At 41.1% G+C, this 9,497-nt stretch overlaps 1 pseudogene; it reads right to left on the bottom strand.

Annotated features, from left to right (window-relative positions):
- Positions 1-1,278: 1,278 nt before the first annotated feature.
- LOC103595629 lies at positions 1,279-4,358 on the bottom strand (annotated as a pseudogene).
- Positions 4,359-9,497: the final 5,139 nt, after the last annotated feature.

Genomic DNA, 9,497 nt, shown 5'->3' with positions numbered 1-9,497 from the left:
CATCTGGTGAAAGAGAAGAATGAGGAAGCCATTCTCTATGTCTAACATGTGCACAAGGGCTTCACAGCCTAGCTTCTTAATGAGTCAGCTTTCTATATTAGAGAACTGCACAAAGATGCTATTTTGCATACCATCATCAAATAAAGTCTGTTTTGGATTACTGTATTTTATATTATAGATTATTTCTGTTATCGTTCCTTTTTAAATTACTGGTTGAGTGCAAAATGTATACTGCAAGATGTTATCTACATCCAGAAATTTTAACAGCCATGAAAATTTAATGTCTAAATATTTGTAGAGATAAAAAGTGTCATGCTTTAAATTTTTAACAGAAATATTGGGGCCATATAACCACTCATCTCACCCCAACCATCCCCAAAAGAGCCATATCAAGCACCCCCTAATTGTTAACATCTATGTTTTATTATTTTAAATCTATGGTTTATTATTTTATTATACACTTTATAAAAATCAAAGCCCAAACACATATAATCTCCCACCCCCTCCCACTACCATTAGGGAAAGAGCTCACCTTTTTTTTTTTTTTTTTTTTTTTTTGGTCAACTGGCAAGTCCAGAGATCCGAACCCTTGACTAGCTCACATCTTTCTTAATGTAGATCTGGCCATCTTCCAAAGTAGGCCATATTATCTGTTTCTATATATACCCTTAGATACTTTCTTCTCCTCAAATATTTAGTATCCCAGCTATAAAAATGGAGCTGCAAAGGTAAAAGATAAATGAGATTTTCTTGCTGTTCTTATAATACAAACACTTGAGGTGATGAAAGAACCACTAAAGAACCATAAGAGTAATGGGAGCAAAAGAATACCGAAGTAAGGAATGGAATGTATGTTACCTACAGCAAGTAGCTGAATTATTTGTTGTAACTGGCACCCCCCTGACAACTTTAGGGACATGGGCACATAAAACATGAGACAAACATGGGCCAGGGACTGCTTTTACTTATTTCCAGAAGGCACATTTCTCCTACACTCATTTCTTAGTAACTAAAAACAAGCTATAGAAGAATCTGGTATTTAGAGTCTACCCACTTTGAGGAATTAAATGCACAAAACAAACAAAAAAACCACATTAGTTATGCCCTAATAGCATGCAATAAAAATATTTTTAAACCAATATGGTTAAATGTTCAGATTTTTAGAAATCAAAATATTTACTCACATAATTTTAAGGTAAAGTCAAAGCTAATAAATCTTCCGTGGTAATGATTTCAGTGCAAGTGATGCTAACTTTCTTTCACATTTATTTCCTTCTTTCAGAGTGAAGGCAGATCCGTTTTCTTGAACATGTCAGTGCAGCTCTTCAAGAGGGAGACATCGTTCCTGGCATGCTTTATTTCCAGTTCAGACATTTCAATTAGGTTCTTTCTAAATGCTGCCACTCTCTTCCTTTTGAGATTGATCAGTTCTTCTTTCGCAGATTCAGAAAGCTGTTCAAATTTCTGGCAGCATTCCTGCTGGTGTGCCTCAGCCAAGCTGACATCTTTACTTTTAAAATGGACCTTATCCAGAGCTTTGAGTTCTCAAGTCAATCAGGGCTTTGGTGCATCTGTACTAGAGATCCTTAGCGGCCTCTATGATGAGCATGTGGTATCAGAGGAACTCTGTCAGCTTTAAATCTTCATCTGATGAGACTTGACCCTCTACTTTCCTAAGTTTTTCAAATAGCTCAGCAACCTTTAACAGGTACTTTTTGATGACCGTGGGCTCTTCTAAAGCCAGGCTATGCAAGCAGGCTGCCATGTGGATATAGTCATCAGCAACATTTTTATGAGATCTGGTCATTTTGTCAGCTTTTGCACAAGAATCTTTGATCCTATTATAATAATTAATAAGGAAGTTCCTCTCTTGCTCAAAGAAGCCATCTATCTCCTTAACTCCAGAAAAAAGGATTTCATCAGCACACTTCTCACCACACTTTTGAAAATTCCACCAAACATTTCTTTGGTATTTTTCCACCTAACATTTAGATACTGATCATATTCCAAGAAAACATGAAAGTTGTGATCTTTACTCAGAACAGGGTGAGAACAAAGTCTCTGAAGAAAGATTTCATGGGAGGACACAGTCTTCTTAAAGATGGTGAGATACTCAGCTTCCTGTTCTTGCTTCATCTTGGCAAATTCTTCTTTGGTCATGGACCCTTCACCTTCTCCCAGCTTCTGCATCTTCCCTCGAAGGCCATCAAAGTTGAGCTCTTTAGGGGCAGGTGGAATAATAAGCCCAGCACAGTCTGTTGTTTCATTAAGAGTGTCGTGTAGCCACACAAAGTCTTATGTTACCTTGTAACAGAAAACTCTGGACTCGGTGTGCACTGTAAATTTGACCTTATTTCTCCCACTGAGGGCATCATGTATGTCAATCTGAAGTGAGGGATCAACATTCAGGCCCACAAATAGACGCCAGCTTGCTGCGGTCCTCCTGCTGCGCTGCAGCAACTTGGGAACCGCGGCCGTGGCGTCGCGGGCCTCGAGCAGGGGCCGCCTGGCTGTGCGAGGAAGGAAGCGGCTGGGCCGCCGCTAGGACACCTCTCAGGGGCGGCCGCGGCCCCGCCTCCGTTGTCCTGCATGCCCGACTGCGGTGGGACCCCGGAGAGCAGGCGAGCGGCGCGCCACGTGCTCCCCCGGAGCGGCCTCCCCGGTCCCCACCGCCGTCCCTCTTGGAACCGGGCAAAGATGCAACGTGGGGCCGACCCTCGCTCCACACCACGCGGAGACCGCCGACCGCAGGACCGCGACGGGGACAGGAGATACGGACACTCTCCCAGAGAGACGCGTTTGGAGAAGCGAATTATCTCTAAGACAATGACAAACTTGTGAGGGTTTTAATACTGAAGCGCAGGATACATAATGTGAGACAACTCCAAGCAAATTAATTATTATCGAGGGCCGGCCCCGTGGCTCACTTGGGAGAGTGCGGTGCTGACAACACCAAGGCCACGGGTTCGGATCCTATATAGGGATGGCCGGTTTGCTCACTGGGTGAGCGTGGTGCTGACAAATTAATTATTATACAACACTGAACTTCAAATACCTGAACGTAGAGAGGTCAACTGGCAGGGCAGCTGGATTGTAAAACTCCAGGGAATTTCATGCATGTATAGAGTGAGATTATGCAGAGCAAACCCTAGACAGTCAGACAAGACACCCCAGCAGGTGTTTTTATTGCTGCCTCTGAGCTTAGATTATACTTGCCACAAGGATTTCCCACCACTGCCCTTGCAGATGACAACTTGCCAGTATAAAAAGCGGGCCCCCCTACTTCCAAAAGATGTCAATTTACGGACCACGCGCACATGCTTGAGCTTCTACCCTCCTGTCAGAAATCATCGTCCCCGCCCCCCTTCACCATGAACCCCAGCTACTTCTAATCCCCAGGACGTCCTTTTATATGGTTTAGAAGCAGGTCCCCACATTCTTTAGCTCTAGCTTCTTCATCAGCCACTTTGCAGCTGCCTCCTCAGCTCATGACTGCTCTGAATGTGGTTAGACTATGTAAACCTGGGGCTGGCAAGATTCCCTGAACTGCCTACCACCTGTGCCCATCTCCACTGATGAGACATAAGACTAGGTAAATGTCACGGTGATCACATCCAGACAGACTCTCTTCCACCCTCATCTCCTGATTGTAACAACTGAAGAGACAGTCTTGTGTAATTTCATAACAGGAAACTCAAGAAAGGATGTAATTTGACTCTCTCATTGGGGTGTTGGAGTCTAGGTAGCATTCAGTCATTCTCCCATTGCCTTTGCCTCTGTGCTGTCTATATCACAAGCATGAGACCACCCCAAGGCTAGATGGTTCCTATAGTTCATCTCTGGGGGATTCTGGAGACTGCCCTGGCAGATAAGTGACCAGGTAGAAGAGGTATTTGAGAGCTGGTGCAGCAGTGGCTGACTAGTAGAGGACCTTGGTGCTTCTGCAGTAAAGCAAGAAAGAGTTTCACAGTGTTAGGAGAAGCCACTTTAAGCAACTCCTCCTTTGGCAGCTGGTAATACCCAGGCTTCTGGTGAGTGGAAAGTATGCTCACTCCTGTTATTTCATCTCAAAGGTAGAATGTCAGTTACTTCTCTGGAGTATAACAGAAACCAGGCTGTAAGTTTCACCAAGACTTTACAGAAGGATCTGAGGCAAAGGGAGGTAAAAGGCAATACTGACAAGCAGCATTATTTATGGCTGCAGTAGAGGGCATAAGCCTAGCTGTATTCTTAGGGTTCCCTGCCAGAGTCCCTTTCTTAGCCCTTTGTTCACCAGGACAACTTGGGCCATTTCCACCCGACGCTTGATATTTGCTAGTGTTACTTCTCTCATTCCCCAAGCTCACCTTCCAGTCCATAGTTCACTTCTGGAGCCGTCCTTCTGTGATGAGCAACTGGGCAAGCGCATATTCCTTTCAGGGGAACCTCACCAAGATAATCAAATGCGTTTGACATCAGAGCATTTTCCAGCTATGGGAGGATTACGGGCAATTTTAACTTTCTTACTTATACTTTTTTATTTCCTGGGATGTTTGCATAGATTAAATCTTATTTTCATAACAAGAGGATATATCATTTTCATTTTAAAAGGAAATAATAAATTCACATCTGAGTCACGTTTGCTAAGGGGGGGGCTACTTTTACCCAACAAAAATTAAACGTTCCTTTCCTTTAAGATTCATTTCAATTACATAAAAATTGAACCTAAGCCAGTAATTAAGATATCACAAATCTATATAAAATAATGTAGTGGAAGAGAATGTTCCTTTAATGTGACAAAACAGATATTCTTTTGCTTGACCAAGATGCTCGGAATTGAAAAAAAAAAGCTGATATAAATTCTCATTGTTTTAGTTTTTAATACTGCTGTAACAGACACATGAATAAATGCTCAACATCACTCAGCATTCAGGAAATGAAAATCAAAACCACACTGTGATACCATTTCACTCCAGTTAGGATGGCTAATATCCAAAAGACTGAGAATGATAAATGCTGACAAGGTTGCAAAGAAAAAGGAGCTCTCATCCACTGTTGATGGGACTGCAAAATGGCACAGCCTTTATGGAAAATGGTATGGAGATTCCTCAAACAATTACAGATAGATCTACCATATGACCCAGCTATTCCACTGCTGGGAATATACCCAGAGGAAAGGAAATCATCAAGTCAAATGTATACCTGTTCTCCAATGTTCATTGCAGCACTATTTACAATAACCAAGAGTTGTAACCAGCCCAAATGTCCATCATCAGATGAGTGGATAAATAAAATTTGGTATATCTACATAATGGAATACTACTCAGCTATAAAAAAGAACAAAATACTACCATTCACAGCAACGTGGATAGATTTAGAAAAAATTACATTAAGTGAAATAAGTCAGGCACAGAAAGAGAAATACGACGTGTTCTCACTTATCTGTGGGAGCTAAAAATAAATAAATAAATAAATATACAAACAAATGGGGGGTGGGGAAGAAGACACAACAATCACAACAAATCCTTGAACTTGTTCACTTGTCAAGACAAGTGAACAGATATGATGTTGATGGGTGGGAGGGAGGAGGAGGAGGAGGGAAAGAGGAATTGGTAAAGGGATATGAAAATCAACTACACTGTATATCGATAAATTAAAAAAAATACTGCTGTAACAAATTACTACAAATTTAGGGGCTGCTATGGGTTGAATATCTGTACCTTCCAAAGCACATATTGAAGCTCAATCCCTAATATGGCATTTTGAAAGGCAGGGCTTTTAAGAGGTGATGGGACCATGAAGGATATGCCTTCATGAATGACTTAATCCATTCATGAATTAACAGATTAATGGAAGAGTGGGTTATCACAGGAGGGGCACTGGTGGCTTCATAAGGAGAGCATGTTAACATGCTCTTGTCCCCTTGCCATGTGATACTCTGCACTGCCTTAGGACTCTGCAGACAGTCTCCACCAGGAAGAAGGCCCTTACAAGATTTGCCCCCTTGACTTTAGACTTCTCAGCTTCCAGAACTGTGCAAAGAAATTTTTTAAAAATACATTAGCCAGTATCAGGCATTCTATTACAAGTGACAATAACACAAAACAAACAAAAAAAAAACCAGACTAAAACACTGGCTTAAAACAGCACAAATTTATTCTCTGAGAGTACTGAAGATCAGAAGTCTAAAATCAAGGTGTTGGCAGGGCTGCATTCCTTATGAAGATTTCAGGGAAGAATCTCTTTCCTTGCCTCTTTCAACTTCTAAAGTTCACCTGCATTCTTTTCATGGCTCATTCCATGACCTCTTCCTTTCCTCAATTCTACCTGTTGCTTCCACTGTCACATCTCCTACTATTAACTTTGATCCTTCTGCTTCCCCTGTGATTATGTTGGGCCAACTTGGAAAACCCAGAATAAACATCTCATTTCAACTTGGAATGATGTCATCAAGATGGCAAAATAGACACTTCCCAGCATCCCTCCTCCCCACAAGTAACCAATTTAACAACTATTAAAAAGCAGAGACTGCCAACACAGGACTGCTGAAGCTGGAGGAAGAGGAGAAACTCAAAGAGTCATGAAGATATAAGAACACATGGTAAGAGGGTGCAGGGGGTGGTGTCTATCATTCTGAGCCCTGGATGCTTCTGAGCCAGCCTGATAAGAGGTGGGGAGTGACTGCAGCACATGGACTGAAGCTAGAAAAACCCACAGTGGCACCCTTCACATAAACCTGCTTGGAATCTACAGGGGAGAGGAGGACTTCAGAGTGTACCATACCAGCCCACAGGCCATAATGACTACTGGCAGAATTTCCATGGGCCTACATAGGAGCAAGTGACTGCAGCAGACTAGAGAAAGGAGCCTCCCAGAAGCTGATGAGTTATCGCAAGTGATGTGTGCATTGCCATCCCCACGGGAAGCAGTTGTAGTATGGGGAAAGGCTGGCTGGCCAGGGGAACATTGGGCACAGAGAGGGCAACTGATCTCAGTGGATATTGATCAGGGTGATAGAACTTGAAGAGGAGCAAGCTACAGGAAAGACGTGGTCTTGGGCCAGAATATCCACACAGCCCAGACCTGGAAGTGATTAATGATCCTCACAAAAATCAGAGAACTTAACAATCCCCAGAGAATCAGCAACAAAGCAGCAATCTAGCTTAAGAACATAGCTCAAGGTCTGGTCCCCATGGAAAGTTCCCCCAACTCAGGAACTAACCACAGGACAGCACATTAGTTTCTGTGTAAAGGCTTAGTGGTGGTGGTAGCTATTAATCCACCACAAAATGAAATAAAAACAAAAAATAAAAATAAAATAAAACAAAGAATAAAAATTAAAACAAAAAAACAGACCAGAGACAAAGCTCTTTTAACCCCCAATAAAACCTAGAGGAGGTACCAGTCTCCTCAAATGCCCAGGCATTAGCATAACATCACAAAGATTGAGAAAGAACAGAGAAATATGTCACCACCAAAGGAAACAAAGCATGAGCAATGGATGCAGAGGAACAGCAGGTCTATTAAATGTCTGATAGAGAATTCAGAATAACCCTCTTAAGTATGTTCAGGGAGTCACAAGAAAATACAGAAAATTAAATGATATCTTGAAAACAATTCAAGAGCAGAGTAAGAAACTTGACAGATGAATAGAATCATTTTTTAAAAAAATCAAATAGAAATTCTTGAAATAAAGAATACATTATCTAAATTTAAAAACTCGATAGAAGGCTCCAACAGCAGCTTTATCAAATAGAGGAAAGAATCAATGAGCTCAAAGTTAGAACACACAAAATTATCCAATCAGAGGACCAAAAAGAAAAAAGAATAAGAAAAAAAATGGAACAGAAATACACCAAATATGGGACTTCTTTAACTGAGATAACCTCTACATAATTGGCATATGCAAAGGAGAAGAAAAAGGAAGAGACCTAGAAAGCATATTCAAGGAAATAATGACTAAAAATTCCCCATGTGTGGAGAAAGATGACAGCATCCAGATACAGGAAACTCAGAGATCATCAATAAATTGCATTCCAAAGAGGAACACCCCAAGCCTATCATAATCCAATTATTAAAAGCTGAAGCAAAAAGAGAACACTAAAAGCAGCAAGAGAAAAGAAACAATAACATTCAACAGAGCCCCAATACATCTCTCAGCAGATTTCTCAAAAGAAACCCTGCATGCCAGAAGAGAATGGGATGGTATATTCAAATTGCTAAGGGAAAAAGACCTTCAGCCAGGAATTCTGTATCCAGCAAAACTAACCTTCAAATATGAAGGAGAAATAAAGTCTTTCCCAGACAAACAAAAGCTAAGGGAATTCATCAACATTGGGCTCTCTACAAGAAATGCTAAAGGGAATACTTCAATCTGAAAGAAAATGACACAAATGAATAGCAAGAAAACATTGGAAAGTGCATAACTCATTAGCAAAGTAAATACACAGACAACCTCAGAACACTCCAGTGTCATAGAGTAGAGAATAAACCACATATATCCTTACTATAAAACTAAAGGATGATCCTAACAAGACAATAATATACACAAGAACCATATAAAAATCAGGCAATGTTAAAAGATGTAATTTAGAACAACATAAAGGCAAAAATTGGGAGAATGATGCCAAGGTGTAGAGTTGGCTTTGATTTTTTTCTTTTTTCTTTAGCTAAACTAATGAAGAAAAAGAGAGGGAAGACTCAGATAAATAAAATCAGAAATCAAAAATGAGATATTACAACTGATAGCACAGAAATACAAAGGATCATAAGAGACTACTATGAACAATCATATGTGAACAAACTAGAAAACACAGAAGAAATGGGTAAATTCTTGGACATATACAGCTTACCAATATTGAACCATAAATAATTATAAAACCCAAACAGACCAATAATGAGTAATGAGATTGAAGCACTAATAAGTCTTCCAACAAAAAAAACCCCCAAGACCTGATGGCTTTACTGCCAAATTCTACAAAGCATTTAAGGAAGAACTAATACTAATTCTTCTCAAACTCTTCCAAAAAATTGAAGAAGAGGGAATACTTCCAAAGTCATTCTATGATGCCAGCATTACCCTCATACCAAAACCAGAAAAAGACCTAACACATTGGGCCGGCCCGGTGGTGCACTGCTATAGTGTGCCGCTTGGGAAGCGCGGCTGTGCTCCCGCCGAGGGTTCGGATCCCACATACAGACCGGTTCCCGCTCACTGGCTGAGCGAGGCGTGGGAGCAACACTGAGGGTTGCGATCCCGTTGCTGGTCCCGGTCCGGTACAGGGGCGACACTGAGGGTTGCGATCCGTTGCCAGACATGGAAAAAGACAAAAAGGAAAAAAAAAAAAAAGAAAGAAAAAGACCTAACACAAAAGAAAACTACAGACCAGTTTCCCTAGCAAACACGGGAGTGAAGATCTTCAACAAAATACTAGCAATCAAAATGCAACAGAACATTAAAAAGATCACACACTGTGATCAAGTGGGATTTATCCCAAGGATGCAAGAATGGTTCAACA

The sequence above is a fragment of the Galeopterus variegatus genome, unplaced genomic scaffold (assembly GCF_000696425.1).
Source record: "Galeopterus variegatus unplaced genomic scaffold, G_variegatus-3.0.2 Scaffold1803, whole genome shotgun sequence".
Taxonomy (NCBI): domain Eukaryota; kingdom Metazoa; phylum Chordata; class Mammalia; order Dermoptera; family Cynocephalidae; genus Galeopterus; species Galeopterus variegatus.
This window is presented reverse-complemented; position numbering and strand designations above follow the sequence as displayed.